The 22,854-nt window shown below is 45.3% G+C and overlaps 1 long non-coding RNA gene across 1 annotated transcript; it reads left to right on the forward strand.

Moving 5' to 3' along the window:
* The first annotated feature begins 6,201 nt into the window (after positions 1–6,201).
* LOC117508475 lies at positions 6,202–17,771 on the forward strand. The gene is made up of 4 exons (XR_004560103.1): positions 6,202–6,332; positions 8,746–8,748; positions 10,547–10,553; positions 17,762–17,771. It is a non-coding gene; the product is annotated as an uncharacterized LOC117508475 (long non-coding RNA).
* Positions 17,772–22,854: the final 5,083 nt, after the last annotated feature.

The following is a 22,854-nucleotide window of genomic DNA, read 5'->3' on the forward strand; positions in this document are numbered from 1 at the left end:
ACTGCTTTTCCACACAACCATTTCTCAGGTTATAAAACACGCATTTCAAAACTGAAGCCTAACTGATGACACCATCTCAATTTGCGGGACGTGTGAAAAGTAATGGAAATGCGGGACTGTCCCACACAAAGTGGGACATCTGGTCACCCTATCGCACAGCATGTCATTGACTAATGCCTAGAAGGTTGCAGGAACTATGGTAAGCCCGAAGGACATTACACAATATTCAAAATGGTCCAGTGGGGGTCTTGACCAAATGATAAGCATTGGGGAGATCTAATTAGGTGAAAATGGAAGCACCATGCAGGGGTCCAAAGTGGAACTAATTGTGATGTTTAATTGTGATGTTATTTAACCCCCTGTAATCAATACAGGGGAAGAGGGTATTGTCATCCTTTCTTATAAAGAAGAAGCTGCCTCCCCCCCAGTGAAGAAGATGGTTGTTGGATGATACCAGAGGATAGGGACTCCTGAATATGCTGCTCCTTTAATTCACATACGATTCAGGTTGAACAACCTGCTGGAGCGCAGGGTGGCTCCGGGAAGTAAATCGATGTAACAGTCATAGGGATGGTGAGGTGGTAGGGACAGGACCAAGTCCTTACTGAAAACTGGGTGAGATCATGGTAAACAAATGGAACCAGAGAAATAAACTGTAGTGTCATCTGAGGAGGGGATGCAGAATTGCTAGTTGGTATGGCGAATTGTGTACAGGGAGAGACATCTCTTGCTCGACTGGGTGATTGCCTGGTCAGCCAATCAATATCTGGATTGTGTTTGATGAGCCAAGGATGTGGCTATGGGAGTGGATGAGGAGAATACATATTACTGTATCTCATCTTGATGATTTCCGGAAATTATGAGGCGAGGTGGGATGGTACAATATCACCTGGCCATTTGATACTGAATGCAATACTTGTATTAGGCCAGTCGTTTTGAAACTGTGGCGCGTGCAAGAGGTGAGACGAAATGAGAGACTAAATATGTATAAATGTTTAATTTATATTAATTTATGATAGAATGTGTTAGTTATGTCAGACATTTAAAAACACAGAGATGTTTAAATGTTAAAAGATGTTTAAAATATGACAAAAGATGAAAACAGAAGAATAGAAAGTTGTTAAAAACACATTTAAAATGTTTGAAAAGGGTATAAAATGTGTGAAAGAATAGAAAGGTCTATATGTTTAAAATGTTTACAAAGGCTGTAAATGTGTAAATAATGCATAGACAGTTTCATAAAAACACATAAATATATTAAAATGTGTTTAAGATGTGCAAAAGAATAAAAACACACAAAGATGTTGAAATTGTGTGTATGTGTGTCAGTGGGTGGGGGGCAACTATTCATTTTTCTCTGGGGGAGGCACTCTCCCACACTTTGAAAACCCCGGGATTAAGCCATGATATGAACATCACTCACTCACGCACTCATCTACATGAAAATGCAATTTCTGTTTTTAGTTGTGTGACCCCCCACCACCACCCCAAGAGGAGACCTCATAATTTTCAGAAATACAGCTGTGATCTTACTAAACAAGATTATCATTTTCACCAGAAGTGAAAGTTGCAAATTAACGTGTTAATGAATCCACTTTTAATGTTTGAACATGGCGCCATCTGCCGGTCATTCGAGGTGCACAGTGGCAGAGCCACAATCATTTGCCTCAAGAAATGAATGCTTTCATAGCTGAACCACTTTTTCTGCCCACCTGATTTCCTGATTATCCTTTAATTTAATGCCTGTTTTGATCTAGACTGTCATGCATGTAACTGTTTTTCTTTCTTTTTTTTTATTTAAATCTTTTGAGTTCTTGTCTCTTGCCTGTGTTCCATTTGGTTATGAATATTCAGGTACATGTAAAGTGGTACAGCCGCTTTGCTAACATGAGCACATCCTTCATTTCAACATCCAGATCTTTCTTTTTTTTTTAGCTTACAATGCTCAGCGAGCAAAATTATACTGGATTTATACCTTGGGTGGGGGGGTATTATCTCTGAGGTTGAATTGAAGGGCTGGAAAATAAATATTTAACATGCTTGAATTTCCAAAATTTTATAATCCCAACAATGCTATGGAAATCCTGACTTTTCTCAATATATAGTGCACTGAAAAAAAAAAAAAAATTGGAGGGATATTTACTTGAAAAAAACCTCGGCAAGTTTTTTTCACTCAGAAATTCCAAGTAAATTTTACAAAGAGAATTCTTAAGTAAATTTTACTTGCATATATTAGTTTATCTAAAAGAATAACTCGTGACATTTACTAGCAATTATTAACTGAATATTTTCATTGAATTTTACTCTGTCTTTACTCACAAAAAGTAAAACTTTTCAGCTGTTCCCCTTGTTTTCAAGGATTCAAGGATTCAAAGGAATTTTATTGTCATATGCACAGAAGAACATGTTCCCTGCACAATGAAATGTGTCTACTGCATTTAACCCATCCTAATTGCCAGTAGAAGAAGTCGCCATTAGGCGCCCGGGGACCAGCTCCAGATTTACATCCTTGCCTTGGTCAACAGCAGGGCTGAGCAAACCAAGACCGACCCATAACAAACGACACACACACAACACACAACACACATAGGCCGGCCCGGCACATAAACATACGAGGTATCTTATAAAACTAACCGGCAGTTTTATAAAAAAAAAAACTATATGGATTTGATTGACATGCGATTACACCAATCATGCTTGAACCCTCGTGCGCATGCGTGAGTTTTTTCACACGTCAGTGACGTCATTTCCCTGTGGGCAGGCCTTGAGTGAGATGTGGTCCCGCCCTCTCGGCTGAATTCCTTTGTTTCACACGCTGCTCGAGACGGCGCGCGTTGCTTTATCAAACTTTTTTCTGGACCTGTGAGGAATATCCGAGTGGACACTATTCGAGAAATTCAGCTGGTTTTCGGTGAAAGGTTTAATGGCTGATGAGAGATTATGGGGTGTTTCTGTCGCTGTAAGGACTTCCCACGGAGCGGGATGTCCTGCAGCGCTTCCAGGCGCCGTCGTCGGCCTGTTTCAAGCTGAAATCATCCTAATTTAAGGCTCTGTTGACCCAGGACGTCGTGAGAGAACAGAGAAGATATTCCACTGTTTAAGGACATTTTGTAATGAAAGACGTGCGCGCAAATTCGCCGAGTCGTTTCCGTGACGACTCGGTGAATCTGTGTGCGCCGCGACAGGAAAAACACCTCCGTGTTGAAAACCATTTGTAAAATTCAGGCGGCTTTTGATGGCTTTCAACAAGTGAGTAACTGAGAAATTGTTTAACAGCTTGGGCATGTTCCAACTTGTCCGTTAAGGTTTCCAACGGAGGTGTTTTTCCTTTCGCGACCCCCCGCTGTCGGGTCCGGCCTGACATGCGACTCTGCCCGCACGTTCTTTCATTACAAAATGTCCGTTAACAATGGAATGTCCGAATAAACTCCTCATGCCGATATCTTCTGAAAGTTCTCTGTTCTCTGACAACTTCCTGGGTCAACAGAGCCTGAAATGTGGAAGTTTTCAACTTGAAACGGCGAGACGCTGCCGCCTCGAAGCGTAGATCGCCATCAGGCGCCGTGGGCCGTCCTTACGGTGACACTACCAGACCAAAATCTCTCATCAGCCGTTAACATTTTTACCGAAAACCAGCTGAATTTATCGAATGGTGTCCACTCAGTTGTGCCTTACAGTTTTGAAAAAATTTTGATCAAACAAAGCAGCAGTCTCTGAGCCATTCCTAAACAATGAAAAATCGACGAGATGGTGGGCGACTCCTCACTCAAAGACTGCCCACAGGCGAATGACGTAACCGACAGGCGTGAAAAAACTCTCGCATGCCCACGAGGGTTCAAGCATGTCTGATGTAATCACACGTGATTCAAATCCATATGGTTTTTGAAAAAAATAATAAGGTCGGATACTTTTCTAATAGACCTCATATATTGAAAAGCAAAACACGAGGGAAAAGGAGAAAAAAAAACCCTCATAGCCGCTGCGTTACACAGCAGCAATGAGGAAAAAATCTCCATCAGCACAGAAAAACAATAATCACACAGACAAAACAAGGATGCAGGACGACAACTGAGATTTGAAAGGTCGAGTTTATCAGAACACTCCGGAGGCAGCCTATTTGGCGCCGTCAACGGCCTTGTCCGACAGTCCTGGAGGGGGATGGGCTCAGCCCTGAGCAGTCCACTGTCACAGTCAACATCAGAGCTGGAGAAGCTGAGGGGAGGGGGGAAGACCAGGGAGCGAGGCTTAAGTGTTGATCTTCTGAGGAGGTTTTATCACAGCGACCTTGAAGTGCAGCTGTGTTAGGGAGGCCAAATGAATAACCAGATTAGCAGACGCCTGAAAGATTCCACAGTTCTGAGAACAAAGTGGCTCTCAATGCATCTGAATGTAGAATGTGGTCTTCACAGACGTTCAAAGGGGTTTCCAGAGCTGCGATTCTGCTCGAGATGGTTTCCAATGTGCAGTTAACACCCGCCGACTGCGCAGCCACTGCCTTCCCAATCGAATCAATCATGTAGGGCAGCCTGGAAGGACCAATCAAAGCTGCTTCCACTTTCTTGATTTGGTAAACCAGCGCCATGCCCGCTCCACACAGCAAAAAGCCGGTCACCACCAAGCCGAATATACACATCTTCGACGTCCTCCACAGAAAGCATGTAAAGGCACATGACCTGCCATCTCCTCCATGAGTCCATCACGTAACCCATCACATGCGTCCCGACAGGACAGGTCGGGTCCTCCGCCCCCGAATGTCTTGTAGAAAAAATAGTGTCAATTGCGTTCAGAGATCACTTTAACAGATCCATTTTTGTCATTTTCCAGAAGAGCAAAGCTGCAGCCTCACAGACAACATGCCACAGAAGCAGAAGCATAAGGAGGGAGGGAGAAGAGAAAAGTGCGTCCGTCTCGGCCGAGTGCAAGCTGGCAAAAAAAAAAAAAAAAACTTGCAAAATTTGCAGATGCAAATTTGCAGATCCAATTTGCATCTGCAAATTGTTAAGTTAAGGCAAAGTGGAAATGGAAATACTGCACTTGGTTTCAGTGCAGATGGATCCTGGTTCAAACCCCACCTCTGCCACATTCCTCCATGTAATGTGGAGGTGCATCAGGAAGGGCATCCAGTGTAGAATTTGTGCCAAATCAACATGCAGATCCAAACTGGATCAGATCCATCATCGGACCAATTCTTTTCCAATAAATTTAGTTCTGACAACTTTCTGTCCAACATTTTTGTGCTGGTAAAGTGAGCAAAGTTTAACGGTTGAAAACATTTGTAAACCCTAAATCAAACATTTTAGTCCGTCTGTTGTGTTTTATTTATGACAGACTGGCTGTGGGTTGCTGATGACATCATCATTAAGCGCAAAATGTGATTGGCCAATCGACACAGGGAGCATTTGGGTAGTGTAGTTCAGGTTCACTTTGGATGTTACAGTGTTATTGTCTCTTGTCCCTTGGAAATCTGCTGCAAAACCCATGACACATCGTGCAAAAAGAATTACTTAAACATCTAAAGGACATTGGATTATTTCATTGCATCTAAACAAATGACTATGGGTGCCAGGAAAGGTTTTGTAAAATCTCAGTGATTACTTACCAGCTTGGTAGGTGGCGGCAAATGCACCTTAAGGTGGTGCCCTCCACCACTGGATTAAAGCAGTGTTATCGTCCGCTCGACAAAAAAAAACAAAAAAAAAAAACACAAAAACAAAACAAACAAAAAATAACCCCAGACTAATTTTAACATTATTTTATTTCTTTGTGGCTGACAGTATCAAGACTTGGTGGGAGAGAGGAGCTCTCACGGTGCAGCTGTGTTACAGACTGGGATGTTTCTCAGCCCGTTTTGGATAATCTCAGGGTGATTATTTTTTTCAGATGAATCCCACTGAAACTACAGGTAAGAATTTATATTTACTACGTGTTTACTCTGCCAATCAATGCATTAATGGATGTATTTCGGTTGTTTAAGCCACAGGGTTGAAAGCGTGTGAAAAAAGCAGAAGCTTTTTAGTTCTTAAATGACGGTGTATCTAATACAGAGATAAACTGTGACTTCTAATACTATGTTTATTTTTTTTTATTCATTCATTTTTCATGTGTTCTTGTGTGTTTGTGATCCTTGAATTTACCCAGCAGCCCTTGTGGTGCTGAAAGTGGAACTGGTTTATCAGAAGCCGACAGTATAATCTTTTAATAAATTAGGTACACATCCTTTTGTGGCATCACACATAGTGATTACCGCTTTCAAGCAAAAAAAAAAAAAGATTATTCACATAACACTGATGCTTGAATTTGAAATACACTCTTTTTCTGGAGATGACATTTTTGTTAATAGAATAGAGTCTTTATTGTCATTGCACATATATACATGCATACAACAAAATTTTCCTCTCCATTTAACCCATCCTAGTTACAGTTAGACACAATCCAATCTCTAGGAGCAGTGGGCAGCCACAGTCCAGAGCCCGGGGACCAACTCCAGATGTACATGTTGCCTTGATCAATGGCAGAGAAAGGAGCAGACACTAAATAAGCATGTTTTTCATTTTTGATTGTGGAAGAAACCAGAGTGCCCAGAGGAAACCCACACAGACACGAGGAGAACATACAAACTCCACACAGAGAAAGGCCAGGAATCAATCCCACAACCTTCTTGCTGTGAGGCACCAGTGCTAACCACCAAATCACTGTGCCACCCAGGCATCATCAATGCCTGTTTCAAGTTGTTTCACCACTGGGCAATAATCCTGAGAGGTAGATTGTTATACAGTAGGCTTTGATAGGGAAATTAGTTCATTTAGTGGTTATCTGGTAAATAAATAATAGTTCTGGCAGGCAATCAAAATTTGACATCATGGAAATGACACAGATATTTTGGTAAAAACTGGTATATTAGAGTTCTGCTGGTTAACAAATGGGGATATGAAACCAAATGACCATAGCTGCTGATAGACCAGTAGTGGCAAACCAAATTTTGTTGGTCATTTCCACCTTGTCATTACACAAAACTTTAGCTGTAAAATCAACCTATGTACCCTGATTGTAAATCAGCCCATATACAAAGTCTATGCTCTGTTGTTTTTATTGTCTGTATTGAAATAATAAAAATTGTACACATTTTTGATGGTTTGAGTCAGGTGTGACTCATACTGGAATAACATACATCAACAAAGGGGGAAATGGCAAGACTTTATGCAATGCAATTATTTTGGTTTTATAATTATTTCTGAAATGTTATGTCTTTACATTGAGACTAAATATGACATTTTTAGCTTTGCAACTGGTATTATTTGGATTTGATGTTGGAAAACACTAAAAGCATGTAGTAGCGATATGAGTTGTATTTTTTTTTTTTTTTTTTATCAGCAATGTATGTTCAGATGCAATTTCTCCATGAAGTGGAAAAAACCTTCCTGCAGATCAATACAGCTGTTGATGAAACCAACAACTGATCCAGACATGCTGCTGTCAACAGAAACGGACATTGCTTCGGATGATGAAAGAAACGAGTGAAGATCCAGTAATAAATTCAATGGGAATAAAGGAAGACAGATGAAAATTAAATGTGTCGGATAACAATTTAACAGCTTCATGGCTGTCTAGACATCAGGTGTTTCTTGGTGTTTTTCTCAGGCCTGAAAATAATAATGAAACACTTTGGAGCAAAGATACACACCAGTAAACCATAGCTGGAGGCCAGGATTGCAAAGATCTCTACAGCAACAGTGTACTTTCCAGGAGAGCTGATGTAAGCAGGTACAAATGCCACCCAAACAGCACAAAAAATCAACATACTGAAGGTGATCAGTTTGGCCTCGCTGAAATTATCAGGAAGTTTTCTTGCAAAAAAGCCAAAAGGAGGCAGGAGCAGGCCAACAGGCCAATGTAGCCCAGAACCAGGGAGAAGCCCACCACAGAGGACATGGTGCACTCCAATAATAGTAGTGTGGCATTCCATCAGTGAGTTCGCCAATTTTGTGGAACAAACAGGTGTGAATCAGGTGTCCCCTATGTAAGGATGAAGTCAGCACCTGTTGAACGTGCTTTTCTCTTTGAAAGCCTGAGGAAAATGGGATATTCAAGACATTGTTCAGAAGAACAGCATAGTTTGATTAAAAAGTTGATTGGAGAGGGGAAAACTTATACGTAGGTGCAAAAAATTATAGGCTGTTCATCTACAATGATCTCCAATGCTTTAAAATGGACAAAAAACCAGAGACGTGTGGAAGAAAATGGAAAACAACCATTAAAATGGATAGAAGAATAACCAGAATGGCAAAGGCCAACCCATTGATCAGTTCCAGGATGATCAAAGACAGTCTAGAGTTACGTGTAAGTGCTGTGACAGTTAGAAGATGCCTGTGTGAAGCGAATTTATTTGCAAGAATCCCCCACAAAGTCCCGCTGTTAAATAAAAGACATGTGCAGAAGAGGTTACAATTTGCCAAAGAACACATCAACTGGCCTAAAGAAAAATGGAGGAATATTTTGTGGACTGATTAGAGTAAAACTGTTCTCTTTGGGTCCAAGGGCCGCAGACAGTTTGTGAGTCGACCCCCAAACTCTGAATTCAAGCCACAGTTCACAGTGAAGACAGTGAAGCATGGTGGTGCAAGCATCATGATATGGGAATGTTTCTCCTACTATGGTGTTGGGCCTATATACAGCATACCAGGTATCATGGATCAGTTTGGATATGTCAAACTACTTGAAGAGGTCATGTTGCCTAAAGCTGAAGAGGACGTGCCCTTGAAATGGGTGTTTCAACAAGACAATGACCCCAAGCACACTAGTAAACGAGCAAAATCTTGGTTCCAAACCAACAAAATTAATGCCTCCCAGATGTGAAGAAATCATGAAAAACTGTGGTTATACAACTAAATACTAATTTAGTGATTCACAGGATTGCTAAAAAAGCAGTTTGAACATAATAGTTTTGACTTTGTAGCGTCAACAGCAGATGCTACTATTATTGTGAACACCCCTTTTTCTGCTTTTTTTAGTAATAGCCCAATTTCATAGCCTTAAGAGTGTGCATATCATGAATGTTTGGTCTTGTTGGATTTGTGAGAATCTACTTAATCTACTGGTACCTTGTTTCCCATGTAACAATAAGAAATATACTCAAAACCTGGATTAATCTTTTTAGTCACATAGCACTACTATTATTCTGAACACTACTGGATATCCATCACATTTCTCACCTACTGATGCTAAGAAAAAAAAATGCTAAGTCAGAATGTCTTGAAGCCAGAATGTATTATTGAGTATGGCAAGACTGACGTTTGGCTCAAGAAAGACTGATGTGGAGTTGGTGATGTGGTTTAACCACTCAGATCTAGGATTGGACCCCAAGATAGAAGGCAGCCAGAACACAAAGGGTTAAGTGTAAAAACCAAAATACTTTAATTTCCACAGGTAACAGTAGTATACAGAAGTGACCGGGATGATCCAGTGTGACACAAAAAATTCCAACCCACAAAAGACTACACAAAAGACCAACCGAGTGAGTAATCAAAAAACAAGTGACAGAAAGCATGGCTGGGTATACAGACTTACAAACAGGATAACTGGAGACTGACAGGGTGCATGGCGGAATGACAAGACAAACGTAATTGACTGCCAACGAATGGCAAATGGAAATGGCTTAATAGCAGCAGAAAATGACTAGCAGGTGTACAAATCACATCAGAACAGTGATGACAAAGACATGTGCAATTTACAAAATGCCTAGAACCACAGTGGAACCCAAGAACAGATGAACAAAATGCTGATTAGATAAACCAAGAGACAAATGAAGGAAAACTAAAAGTGAACACAGTGCCAACTCAGAGCAAATAAATATCAAATGATCCAAAAGCCACATGTAAGTAAGAAAAGGAGGGAATGGGTAAGGAGACAAATCACAGAGAAGAATCCAGTTGTGCTCAAAGGTGTACATACACTGGCAGAATTTTTGATTTTTTTGCCCATTATTCATAGAATATGAATGATTTCACAAACTTTTTTTTACTTATGGTCAGTGGTTGTGTGAAGCCATTTATTGTCAAACAACTGTGTTTACTCTTTTTAAATCATAATGACAACAGATACTAAACAAAAAATAACACTGATCAAAAGTTTACATAGCCTAGTGATTTTGGCCTGATACCATGCACACAAGTTGACACAAACTGGTTTGAATGGTTACTAAAGGTAACTGTTCAGCTGTGATCTGTTTTCTTGTACTCAATGAGTGTGTATAAAAGGTCTGTACGTTTCTGTGCTCCTGACAAACCCTTGTATCTTTCATCCAGTGCTGCACTGACATTTTTGGTTTCTGAGTCATAAAGAAAGCAAAATAATTGCCAAAGAATTGAACTGTATAAAACAGGAATAGGATATGAAAAAGATATACAAGGGAACGAGAATGCCAATCAGCAGTGTTCAAACTCAAACTCAACTCACAGTGTTCAAACTCAACAAGTGGAAAATGTGGAATTCTGTTGGAAACAAAACCATGGTCAGATAGACCAACAAAATTTTCACCAACAACTGCCAGTAAAATTGTTCATGATCCAAAGAAAAACCCACAAATAACTTCAGCTGAAATATTGGACTCTCTGAAAGAAAGTGGTGTGGCTGTTTCAAGATGCACAATATGGAGGCACTTAAAGAAAAATGGGCTGCATGAGGAAGGAGTACTTCGAGGATCTCCTCAATCCCATCGTCACGTCTTCTGAAGAGGAGGCAGAGACTGGGGACCCAGAGGCGGACTCATCCATTACCCAGGCAGAAGTCACCGAGGTGGTTGGAAAGCTCCTCGGTGGCAAGGTTACTGGCATGGATGAAATCCGTCCTGAGTACCTTAAGTCTCTGGATGTTGTGGGACTGTCTTGGCTGACACGCCTCTGCAACATCGCGTGGCGATCGGGGACAGTGCCTGTGGATTGGCAGACCGGGGTGGTGGTCCCTCTGTTTAAGAAGGGGAACCGGAGGGTGTGTTCCAACTATGGGGGAGATCACACCTAGCCTCCCCGGTAAGGTCTATTCCAGAGTACTGGAGAGGAGAAAAAAACCAATGGTCGACCTCGGATCAGGAGGAGCAGTGTGGTTTTCGTCCTGGTCGCAGCACACTGGACCAGCTCTACACGGTCCATCGGGTGCTCGAGGGTTCATGGGAGTTTGCCCAACCAGTCCACATGTGTTCTGTGGATCTGGAGAAGGCGTTCGACCGTGTCCCTCGGGGCACCCTGTGGGGAGTGCTCCGGGAGTACGGGGTCCGGGGTCCTTTGCTAAGGGCTATCCGGTCCCTGTACGACGCAGCAGGAGCTTGGTTCACATTGCCGGTAGTAAGTCAAACCTGTTTCCAGTACACGTTGGCCTCCGCCAGGGCTGCCCTTTGTCACATGTTCTGTTCATTATTTTTATGGACAGAATTTCTAGGTGCAGCCAGGGTGTAGAGGGGGTCTGGTTTGGGAACCACAGAATCTCGTCTCTGCTGTTTGCGGACGATGTGGTTCTGTTGGCTTCGTCAAATCAGGACCTTCAGCATGCACTGTGGCAGTTTGCAGTCGAGTGTGAGGCATCCGGGATGAAAATCAGCACCTCCAAATCCGAGGCCATGGTTCTCGACCGGAAAAAGGTGCTTTGCCCTCTTCAGGTCGGTGGAGTGTCCTTGCCTCAAGTGGAGTTTAAGTATCTCGGGGTCTTATTCAGGAGTGAGGGACGGATGGAGCGTGAGATCGATAGACGGATCGGTGCAGCGTCTGCAGTGATGCGGTCACTGTATCGGACTGTCATGGTGAAGAGAGAGCTGAGTAGGGGGGCAAAGCTCTCGATTTACCGATCGATCTACGTTCCGATCCTCACCTATGGTCATGAGATTTGGCTCATAACTGAAAGAACGAGATCGCGGGTACAAGCGGCCGAGATGAGTTTCCTCCGCAGGGTGGCTGGGCGCTCCCTTAGAGATAGGGTGAGGAGCTCAGTCACTCGGGAGGAGCTCGGAGTCGAGCCGCTGCTCCTCCACGTCGAAAGGAGTCAGTTGAGGTGGCTTGGGCATCTTTTCCGGATGCCCCCTGGACGCCTCGCTGGAGAGGTGTTCCGGGCACGTCCCATTGGGAGGAGGCCCCGGGGAAGACCCAGGACACGCTGGAAGGATTACATCTCTCGATTGGCTTGGGAACGCCTTGGGGTTCCCCCGGAGGAGCTGGGGGAGGTGTGTGTGGATCGGGAGGTCTGGGCGGCTTTGCTTGAGCTGCTGCCCCCGTGACCCGACTCCGGATAAACCGGAAGAAAATGGATGGATGGATGGATGGATGGATGGATGGATGGATGGATGGATGGATGGATGGATGGATGGATGGATGGATGGATGGATGGATGGATGGATGGATGGATGGGCTGCATGATCGAGTTGCCCGAAGAAAGCCATGCAGAAAACAGGAGAACAGGTCACAGTCACAGAACAGAAAACAAAAAAGACCTAGTATCAAGGTCTTTAGTATTTGATCAGGATATGTCATTCAAAGCGCATATTAAACAAATATGTAGGACTGCCTTTTTGCATTTACGCAATATCTCTAAAATCAGAAAGGTCTTGTCTCAGAGTGATGCTGAAAAATTAATTCATGCATTTATTTCCTCTAGGCTGGACTATTGTAATTCATTATTATCAGGTTGTCCTAAAAGTTCCCTAAAAAGCCTTCAGTTGGTTCAGAATGCTGCAGCTAGAGTACTGACGGGGACTAGCAGGAGAGAGCATATCTCACCCGTGTTGGCCTCCCTTCATTGGCTTCCTGTTAATGCTAGAATAGAATTTAAAATTCTTCTTTACTTTAAGGTTTGAATAATCAGGTCCCATCTTATCTTAGGGACCTCGTAGTACCATATTACCCCATTAGAGTGCTTCGCTCTCAGACTGCGGGCTTACTTGTAGTTCCTAGGGTTTGTAAGAGTAGAATGGGAGGCAGAGTCAGCTTTCAGGGCTGGAACCAGCTCCCAATTCAGATCAGGGAGACAGATACCCTCTCTACTTTTAAGATTAGGCTTAAAACTTTCCTTTTCGCTAAGGCTTATAGTTAGGGCTGGATCGGGTGACCCTGGACCATCCCTTGGTTATGTTGCTTTAGACATAGACTGTGGGGGGGTTCCCATGATGCACTGTTTTTTTCTCTTTTGCTCCGTATGCATCACTCTGCATTTAATCATTAGTGATCGATCTCTTTTTCCTGGTTCTTTCCCTCAGCTCCAACCAGTCTCAGCAGAAGACTGCCCCTCCCTGAGCCTGGTTCTGCTGGAGGTTTCTTCTGTTAAAAGGGAGTTTTTCCTTCCCACTGTGGCCAAGTGCTTGCTCATAGGGGTCGTTTTGACCGTTGGGGTTTTTCATAATTATTGTATGGCCTTGCCTTGCAATGTGGAGCGCCTTGGGGCAACTGTTGTGTGATTTGGTGCTATAAGAAAAAGTTGATTGATTGATTGATCTAGTCATCACTGTTGATAACTGGTTGGCATCTAAGTCACACATATACACACAGTGACAAGTGCAGAGGACCAGAGAAATGAATGTCACAGAGAAACAAATGTTATTACAGACATGTTGTTGTGTGGGCCGCTGAAGAGGAGGTACTGCTGGCCCAACACCAGAGAGCGCCCTGCCTGAATGGCAGGCTTCAGGCACCAGAGGGCACAGCCGCCTCGCAGGAACAACACCAGTAGTGACAGCTGACACTCATCTATTCATCATCCAACCATCCCATAAAAGCCGGGGAGCAACTCCACCTCTCTGCCGAGAAATCAGCTTACCCAACAGGTAAACCTCTCAGCCGTTTCTGTGCCGTACGCACATATTTGCTTCTGAACTCTTTGCAGTCGTAACCTTCTGTATACTTACAGCTTGGAGCTGGTTTTGTGGGAATTGGGAGGAGCTGGCGTTTCCACTCATCAATTTCCTAAGTATTACATTAGGCACTGCACATACTCAGTTTTCCTGCTACCTGGGAGTGGAGGACTTTTTCCTCAGGAAGGAACTGTGATATTGCTGACTGTTTGCTGGGTGTTCGCATGCTCACCATAACCTGTTTGTTCTTCCCGCCAGCAGTACCAGATCTGACAGCTGGAGGCAGTGGCCACCTGGGGACTCAGGACTTGGTGGCTCCAGTGTGTTGCAGGTCTCTGTTCGCAGTGGAAGCCGTGTGGGGCCCGGCTCTCTCTTGGACAGGCATCTCCTATCCTTGAGCCTGCCCACACATCACCTGTGATTAATTAACTGTTATCTAAAAGCAGCATCTGTATTCCGTTGTGTACATTTCACATCATTAAATTGTTATATTTTGGCATTTCCATTGTCCGTTCATTTACGCCCCCTGTTGTGGGTCAGTGTCATTGGAGGCGCCTTGGGGCAACTGTTTGGTTGTGATTTGGTGCTATATAAGAAAAAAGTTGATTGATTGATTGATTTCACTTTCACAACAGGATTTCTCGGCCAAACATCATGGATCCCGAGGGGCATCAGCCATCGATTGAACAATCAATGGAAACGCAAGGTGCGCAGATGCCAGCGGAGGCGTGTTAGGTGAGTTTGCAGCAGATCTTAACCGCCTTCACTGCTCGGTTGGATTTAGTGACCGAGCCGACGTCCTGCTCAATCGGAGGATGGAGGCTCTCACCGCGCAGGTGGAAGCGCGCATGCAGGGCGCAGCTGCAGCACCTCCTCCTGCTGACCTGGTGCCGAATACAGATACTCCAGTGGTCGTTCAACGAACCCCCCCGTCCCCTGAAACATACATAAGCCGTCCGGAACCGTACGGAGGTTGTGTCGAGACGTGCGCAGACTTCTTAATCCAGTGTTCGCTCGTCTTTGTACAATGTCCCATATATACGCGTCAGGACTCCAGCCGGGTGGCTTATGTCATGAATTTGCTTCGAGGGTGAGGCATGTGCCTGGGGCTATGGCGCTATGGGAACAGAACTCATGGCTTCTATCAGCATACACTGAGTTTGTGAGGAGTTCCGACAGGTTGTTCGACTCACCCTAATAGAGGCGAGACTGCTTCAAGTGTGCTGCTGTCAATAAGACAGGGGCGTCGGAGCGCAGTCGAATATGCAGTCGACTTCCGCACGGCAGCGAGAGTGGCTGGATACTGTAGCGCTCCGCTCTGCCTTTGTAAACGGACTGTCTCTGGTCCTTAAGGAGTACCTGGTGGCACAAGGACGAGCCGCAGGATTTGGATGGGCTTATCGACCTGGTAATACGGTTAGACAAACGAATAGCAGAACGTCCCCCACGGGAGCGAGACGAAGGGCTATGGTCAGGTACGAGCCGTCCCTCTTCCTTCCGGGTCCAAACAGGCACCCGCCTTTCCCACGCTCCAAAGCCAGAGCCATTCACGTTGACGACAGCTCCCCTGCTGATTGCTATGGAAATGAACAGGGCCAAAAGGAAAATCAGATCACAGACAAAGGACGCTGGCCTGTGGGAGTGTTTTCATTGCAGCTCAACTGAGCACACACAGAAAAACTGCCCCAAATGGTCAAAACAACAACACTCACCCTTAGAGACTGGGCTAAGGGTGGGTCACAACATGCACGTGGGGCGTGCACGTAAATCTGCACGAATCCGTTACGATCCTGAGTGGAGCTCTAACCCTTCACGCCCCAGCACTGGTAGACACGGGGTCGGAAGGAAATCTGCTGGACAGCAGATGGGCAAAGGAAGTAGGGCTCCCCTCTAGTGGCCCTTCCTTCACCATTGAAGGTATGGGCACTAGATGGCACCTTCTTCCACTAATCACACACCAGACACAGCCCGTAACATTGGTTGTGTCTGGGAATCACAGGGAGGAGACTGTGTTTTTTTGTAACACCTTCTACCTCCTGAGTTATTTTGGGCTTTCCATGGATGGTTAAACACAATCCCTGGATAGATTGGCTGTCTGGGGTTGTGGCTCAGTGGAGCGAAACCTGCCACCAAGAGTGTTTGGGATCCTCGGTTCCACCCGGTGTGACTGCTAAAGAGAAGGTTCAAGTCCCCCCCCAATCTGGCGGTGGTGCCAGCTGAGTACCACGATCTCGCTGATGTTTTCAGCAAAGATCTGGCGCTCACGCTACCCCCGCATCATCCGTACGATTGTGCAGTTTGAGTACCCATCCAGCAGGCTGTACAACCTCTCACATCCTGAGCTGCGAATCAATGGAGGACCTACATCCAGGACTCTTTAGCTGCCAGGCTGATCCGGAACTCCACCTCCCCGATGGGTGCTGGTTTCTTTTTTGTGGGCAAGAAAGACGGCGGACTTCGTCCATGCATTGACTACAGAGGGCTGAATGAAATCACGGTTCGCAACTCATTGAAGACAACTTTGGATGCTGTAGCTCCTCTGAAAAAGAGAGCTTTAAATCAGAAGTGCCTGACTCCGTGGTATAACTCACAAACTCGTAGCTTAAAGCAGATAACCCGTAAGTTGGAGAGGAAATGGCGTCTCACTAATTTAGAAGATCTTCACTTAGCCTGGAAAAAGAGTCTGTTGCTCTATAAAAAAGCCCTCCGTAAAGCTAGGACATCTTTCTACTCATCACTAATTGAAGAAAATAAGAACAACCCAGGTTTCTTTTCAGCACTGTAGCCAGGCTGACAAAGAGTCAGAGCTCTATTGAGCTGAGTATTCCATTAACTTAACTAGTAATGACTTCATGACTTTCTTTGCTAACAAAATTTTAACTATTAGAGAAAAAATTACTCATAACCATCCCAAAGACGTATCGTTATCTTTGGCTGCTTTCAGTGATGCCGGGTATTTGGTTAGACTCTTTCTCTCCGATTGTTCTGTCTGAGTTATTTTCATTAGTTACTTCATCCAAACCATCAACATGTTTATTAGACCCCATTCCTACCAGGCTGCTCAAGGAAGCCCTACCATTATTTAATGCTTCGATCTTAAATATGATCAATCTATCTTTGTTAGTTGGCTATGTACCACAGGCTTTTAAGGTGGCAGTAATTAAACCATTACTTAAAAAGGCATCACTTGACCCAGCTATCTTAGCTAATTATAGGCCAATCTCCAACCTTCCTTTTCTCTCAAAAATTCTTGAAAGGGTAGTTGTAAAACAGCTAACTGATCATCTGCAGAGGAATGGTCTATTTGAAGAGTTTCAGTCAGGTTTTAGAATTCATCATAGTACAGAAACAGCATTAGTGAAGGTTACAAATGATCTTCTTATGGCCTCGGACAGTGGACTCATCTCTGTGCTTGTTCTGTTAGACCTCAGTGCTGCTTTTGATACTGTTGACCATAAAATTTTATTACAGAGATTAGAGCATGCCATAGGTATTAAAGGCACTGCGCTGCGGTGGTTTGAATCATATTTGTCTAATAGATTATAATTTGTTCATGTAAATGGGGAATCTTCTTCACAGACTAAAGTTAATTATGGAGTTCCACAAGGTTCTGTGCTAGGACCAATTTTATTCACTTTATACATGCTTCCCTTAGGCAGTATTATTAGATGGTATTGCTTAAATTTTCATTGTTACGCAGATGATACCCAGCTTTATCTATCCATGAAGCCAGAGGACACACACCAATTAGCTAAACTGCAGGATTGTCTTACAGACATAAGACATGGATGACCTCTAATTTCCTGCTTTTAAACTCAGATAAAACTGAAGTTATTGTACTTGGCCCCACAAATCTTAGAAACATGGTGTCTAACCAGATCCTTACTCTGGATGGCATTACCCTGAGCTCTAGTAATACTGTGAGAAATCGTGGAGTCATTTTTGATCAGGATATGTCATTCAAAGAGGCATATTAAAACAAATATGTAGGACTGCTTTTTTGCATTACGCAGTATCTCTAAAATCAGAAAGGTCTTGTCTCAGAGTGATGCTGAAAAACTAATTCATGCATTTATTTCCTCTAGGCTGGACTATTGTAATTCATTATTATCAGGTTGTCCTAAAGTTCCCTAAAAAGCCTTCAGTTAATTCAAAATGCTGCAGCTAGAGTACTGACGGGGACTAGAAGGAGAGAGCATATCTCACCCATATTGGCCTCTCTTCATTGGCTTCCTGTTAATTCTAGAATAGAATTTAAAATTCTTCTTCTTACTTATAAGGTTTTGAATAATCAGGTCCCATCTTATCTTAGGGACCTCATAGTACCATATCACCCCAATAGAGCGCTTCGCTCTCAGACTGCAGGCTTACTTGTAGTTCCTAGGGTTTGTAAGAGTAGAATGGGAGGCAGAGCCTTCAGCTTTCAGGCTCCTCTCCTGTGGAACCAGCTCCCAATTCGGATCAGGGAGACAGACACCCTCTCTACTTTTAAGATTAGGCTTAAAACTTTCCTTTTTGCTAAAGCTTATAGTTAGGGCTGGATCAGGTGACCCTGAACCATCCCTTAGTTATGCTGCTATAGACGTAGACTGCTGGGGGGTTCCCATGATGCATTGTTTCTTTCTCTTTTTGCTCTATATGCACCACTCTGCATTTAATCATTAGTGATCGATCTCTGCTCCCCTCCACAGCATGTCTTTTTCCTGGTTCTCTCCCTCAGCCCCAACCAGTCCCAGCAGATGACTGCCCCTCCCTGAGCCTGGTTCTGCTGGAGGTTTCTTCCTGTTAAAAGGGAGTTTTTCCTTCCCACTGTAGCCAAGTGCTTGCTCACAGGGGGTCGTTTTGACCGTTGGGGTTTTACATAATTATTGTATGGCCTTGCCTTACAATATAAAGTGCCTTGGGGCAACTGTTTGTTGTGATTTGGCGCTATATAAAAAAATTGATTGATTGATTGATACCCGTTACCTCTGTTAGATTCAGTGTTCACACCCTTGCATGGTGCCCAAATCTTCACAAAGTTGGATCTTAGAAATGCATATCACCTGGTTTGGATCCGAGTGGAAGACGGCATTCAACACCACGTTAGGTCACTTTGAGTACCTGGTCATGCCGTTCAGCCTCACAAATGTGCCCGCGATGTTCCAAGCCTTGGTAAATGACGTATTGTGGGACTTCCTGCATCGGTTCGTCTTTGTATACCTGGACGATATTCTCATCTTCTCCCCGGATCCTGAGAAGGCACAAGAAGACCTTGGCCTATTTTTCCCGCAGGTTGACCCCGGCTGAAAGGAACTATCACGTCGGCAATTGGGAATCTCCCTGCGGTTGAAAGAGGCCCTTGAGGAGTGGAGACACCCTGTTGGAGGAGCTGCCGGTACCATTACGTTTTCACGGACCATCGGACCTGGAATACATCCGGAACCGCCAAGAGTCTGAATCCCAGGCAAGGCCGTGGTCACGTTCTTCGGTCATTTTGACTTCCAGACACATACCGCCCCGGGACCAAGAACAACGGTCTGATGCACTGTCCCGGGTGCACGAGGAGGGAAGTCGGGACAGAGCTGTCAGATCCACCGGACACCATTATACCGAGTCCACTATCGTGGGCGTCAATGGAAGCCGACGTCTGCGAGTATGTCCAGGCCTGTACCACCTGCGCCAGGGACAAGGTGGATCATAGAAAAGGACAAGGACTCCTCCAGCCGTTGCCTGTGCCTCATTGCCCCTGGTCCCACATTGGCCTGCACTTCGTCACGGGCCTCCTGCCGTCCCAGGGCATGACGACCATCCTCACGATAGTGGACCAGTTCTCCAAGGCGGCCCACTTTATGGCCCTCCTGAAGCTCCCGACGGCCCAGGAGACAGCAGACCTCCTGGTCCACCATGTCGTACGTCTGCATGGGATCCCGAACAACATCGTCTCAGACCGTGGTCCTCAGTTCTCCTCACAAGTCTGGAGGAGTTTCTGCAGGGAACTGGGGGCCACCATGAGCCTCTCATCTGGGTACCATCCCCAAAACAAATGGACAGGCAGAGCAGGTGAACCAGGAACTGGAGCAGGCCCTCCGCTGCATGACCTCCGCACACCCGACGGCCTGGAGCAACCATCTGGCCTGGATCGAGTACGCTCATAATAGCCAAGTGTCCTCTGCTACCGGCCTCTCCCCGTTTGAAGTGTGCTTGGGGTACCAGCCCCCATTGTTCCCGATTGTGGAGGGAGAGGTCAGTGTGCCCTCGGTCCAGGCCCAACCTACGGAGGTGCCGTCAGGTGTGGCGCACGGTCCACTCTGCCCTGCTAAATGCCCGGGTGAGGGCTAAGGCCCATGCAGACCGCCGGCGTTCCCCGGCCCCTGCATACCAGCCCGGGCAGGAGGTGTGGCTTTCGACCAAGGACATTCCCCTGCAAGTGGACTCTCCCAAGCTGAAGGACCGCTTCATCGGACCATTTAGATCCTCATAGTCCTCAGCCCGGAACGTGGAACACTGGATGGATCCGCAGTGAAGCTGGCAGCTGCAACTTCACTGCGGATCCATCCAGTGTTCCACGTTTCCAGGATTAAACCACACCACACCTCAACCCTCTGCACCCCCAGACCGGCGCCGCCTCCTGCCCGGATCATCGACGGGGAGCCCGCATGGATGGTTCGCAGGCTCCTGGACGTCCGTCGAAAGGGCCGGGGGTTTCAGTATCTGGTGGACTGTGAGGGTTACGGACCCGAAGAGCGCTCCTGGGTGAAGAGGAGCTTCCACTCCTCCATCCACTCCTCAATTTTCTAAGTATTACATTAGGCACTGCACGTACTCAGTTTTCCTGCTACCTGGGAGTGGAGGACTTTTTCCTCAGGAAGGAACTGTGATATTGCTGACTGTTTGCTGGGTGTTCGCACGCCCACCATAACCTGTTTGTTCTTCCTGCTAGCAGTACCAGATCTGACAGCTGGAGGCAGTGGCCACCTGGGGACTCAGGACTTGGTGGCTCCAGTGTGTTGCAGGTCTCCGTTGGGAGTGGAAGCCGTGTGGGGCCCGGCTCTTCTCTGGACAGGCGTCTCCTATCCTCGAGCCTGCCCACACGCCACCTGTGATTTAATTAACTGTTTTCTAAAAGCAGCATCTGTATTCCGTTGTGCACATTTCACAACATTAAATTGTTATATTTTGGCATTTCCATTGTCCGTTCATTTACGCCCCCTGTTGTGGGTCTGTGTCATTTCACTTTCACAACACATGTCTCCAAGTTCAGCACTTTCACCACACACAGATACATTTCTGATTACTGAGTGCAGAAAGTAATTGAAATGAATTTAATTTGCAGTGACTGCAATTTCCTCACCACCCTCATCGGACTCATTTCGGATGGGGATGAGTCTGTCTACAGGAGGGAGGTGGACCGGCTGGTGACCTGGTGCAGCAGCAACAACTTGGAGCTCAACACCCAGAAAACAGTGGAGATGATCGTGGACTTCAGGAAAGCCACAGCCCCCTCGCCCTCCCTCGCCCTCACCAACAGCCCCATCACCACTGTGGTCTGTCACCGCTTCCTCGGCACCACCATCACCCAGGACCTCAAGTGGGAGTCAACCATCAGCTCCCTCATCAAGAAGGCCCAGCAGAGGATGTACTTCCTGCGGCAGCTGAAAAAGGCCAAGCTGCCTGTCCAGCTGATGGTGCAGTTCTACACGGCCATCATCGAGTCCATCCTCTGCTCCTTCATCACGGTGTGGTATGCCGGGGCCACAGCCAGGGACAGACACAGACTGCAGCGCATTGTGGCCTCTGCTGAGAAGGTGATCGGCTGTAGCCTTCCATCTCTCCACGACCTACACGTCTCCAGGACTCTGGGCCGAGCAGGTCGGATCACAGCTGACCCTTCTCACCCTGCACACGGTCTGTTCAAACCACTCCCCTCGGGCAGGAGGCTACGGTCCATCCGGACCAGAACCTCCCGCCATAAGAACAGTTTCTTCCCCTCTGCCATTAGACTCATGAACTCCTCATAACTCAGTCACCTTAAGCTTAACTCTGTCACTTTATCATTTTATCACGGGTCAATTTAGACAGTGTACTTTGGTTTTTAATTGCACTCCTCCCACTGCACTGTTTTTTCTGTTTCTCTGTTTTTCTGTTGCACACAGCCTTTCATATTTCATATTTCTTTTTTTATCTTAGATTTTATCTTATTTTGACACATGTTATATTTTATCTTAGCATTTTATCTCTTCTTAATGTTGCACCATTGTACCGAAGCAAATTCCTAGTCTGTGAATCCTGTTCACTGGCAATGGCAATAAACTTCTTCTGATTCTGATTCTGATTCAATTCATAATTTCAGTTTTATTCAAATCGTCACAAAGTTCATAAACAATCAAAAGCTGGGAAATATTCAACTTTATTAATGAGATGTGGTTGCAGGAAATACACATGGAACACATTTTTACTGTTCCCCATTCAGTACTGTGCAACACACAAATGTGATGCCTGAGTTCCTGTCAGGATGCCAGTTTATCTTTGGAAGAGGGAGGAAGCCAAGGGCGTGCTGGGAACATTTTTCAGCCCGGGAGTTTCATATCCAACCGGCCCAAAAACCGCCAGCGCACAGCAATAATAAGAATTCTGCTGTGGCATTTCAATCCAGCATTTATGTGCTGACTGACTGTGAAAATTGGGTGGCTTATAATAGAAAGTAAAAGCTAGTTAGTTAAAACAAGAACGGTATTGTTAACTCACCATTTTTGGCCCTGTTTCAGCCAATTTTTCACTCCTGCGAGAATTTTTTGGATCGCGCCGAGTTTCAGCTTAATCGTGCGTCCTGCGTCGTGCAGTCTACATGGAGTAACGAGCTGCGTTTAACATCTCACGACCACCTCCCGATGGGGAATCATATGGTCGGATGAATATCAACCCTGCTTGATATTTTGGTCGGCTGTCGTGACTCGTGAGGGTTCCGCGCTGCTGAAGCAGCGCTACAAGCGTCTACGTGCTGATTACATCGCGCACTGTGCGTGTGCAAACACCGGAGAGAGCAAACA

Source organism: Thalassophryne amazonica, chromosome 4 (assembly GCF_902500255.1).
Source record: "Thalassophryne amazonica chromosome 4, fThaAma1.1, whole genome shotgun sequence".
NCBI lineage: Eukaryota > Metazoa > Chordata > Actinopteri > Batrachoidiformes > Batrachoididae > Thalassophryne > Thalassophryne amazonica.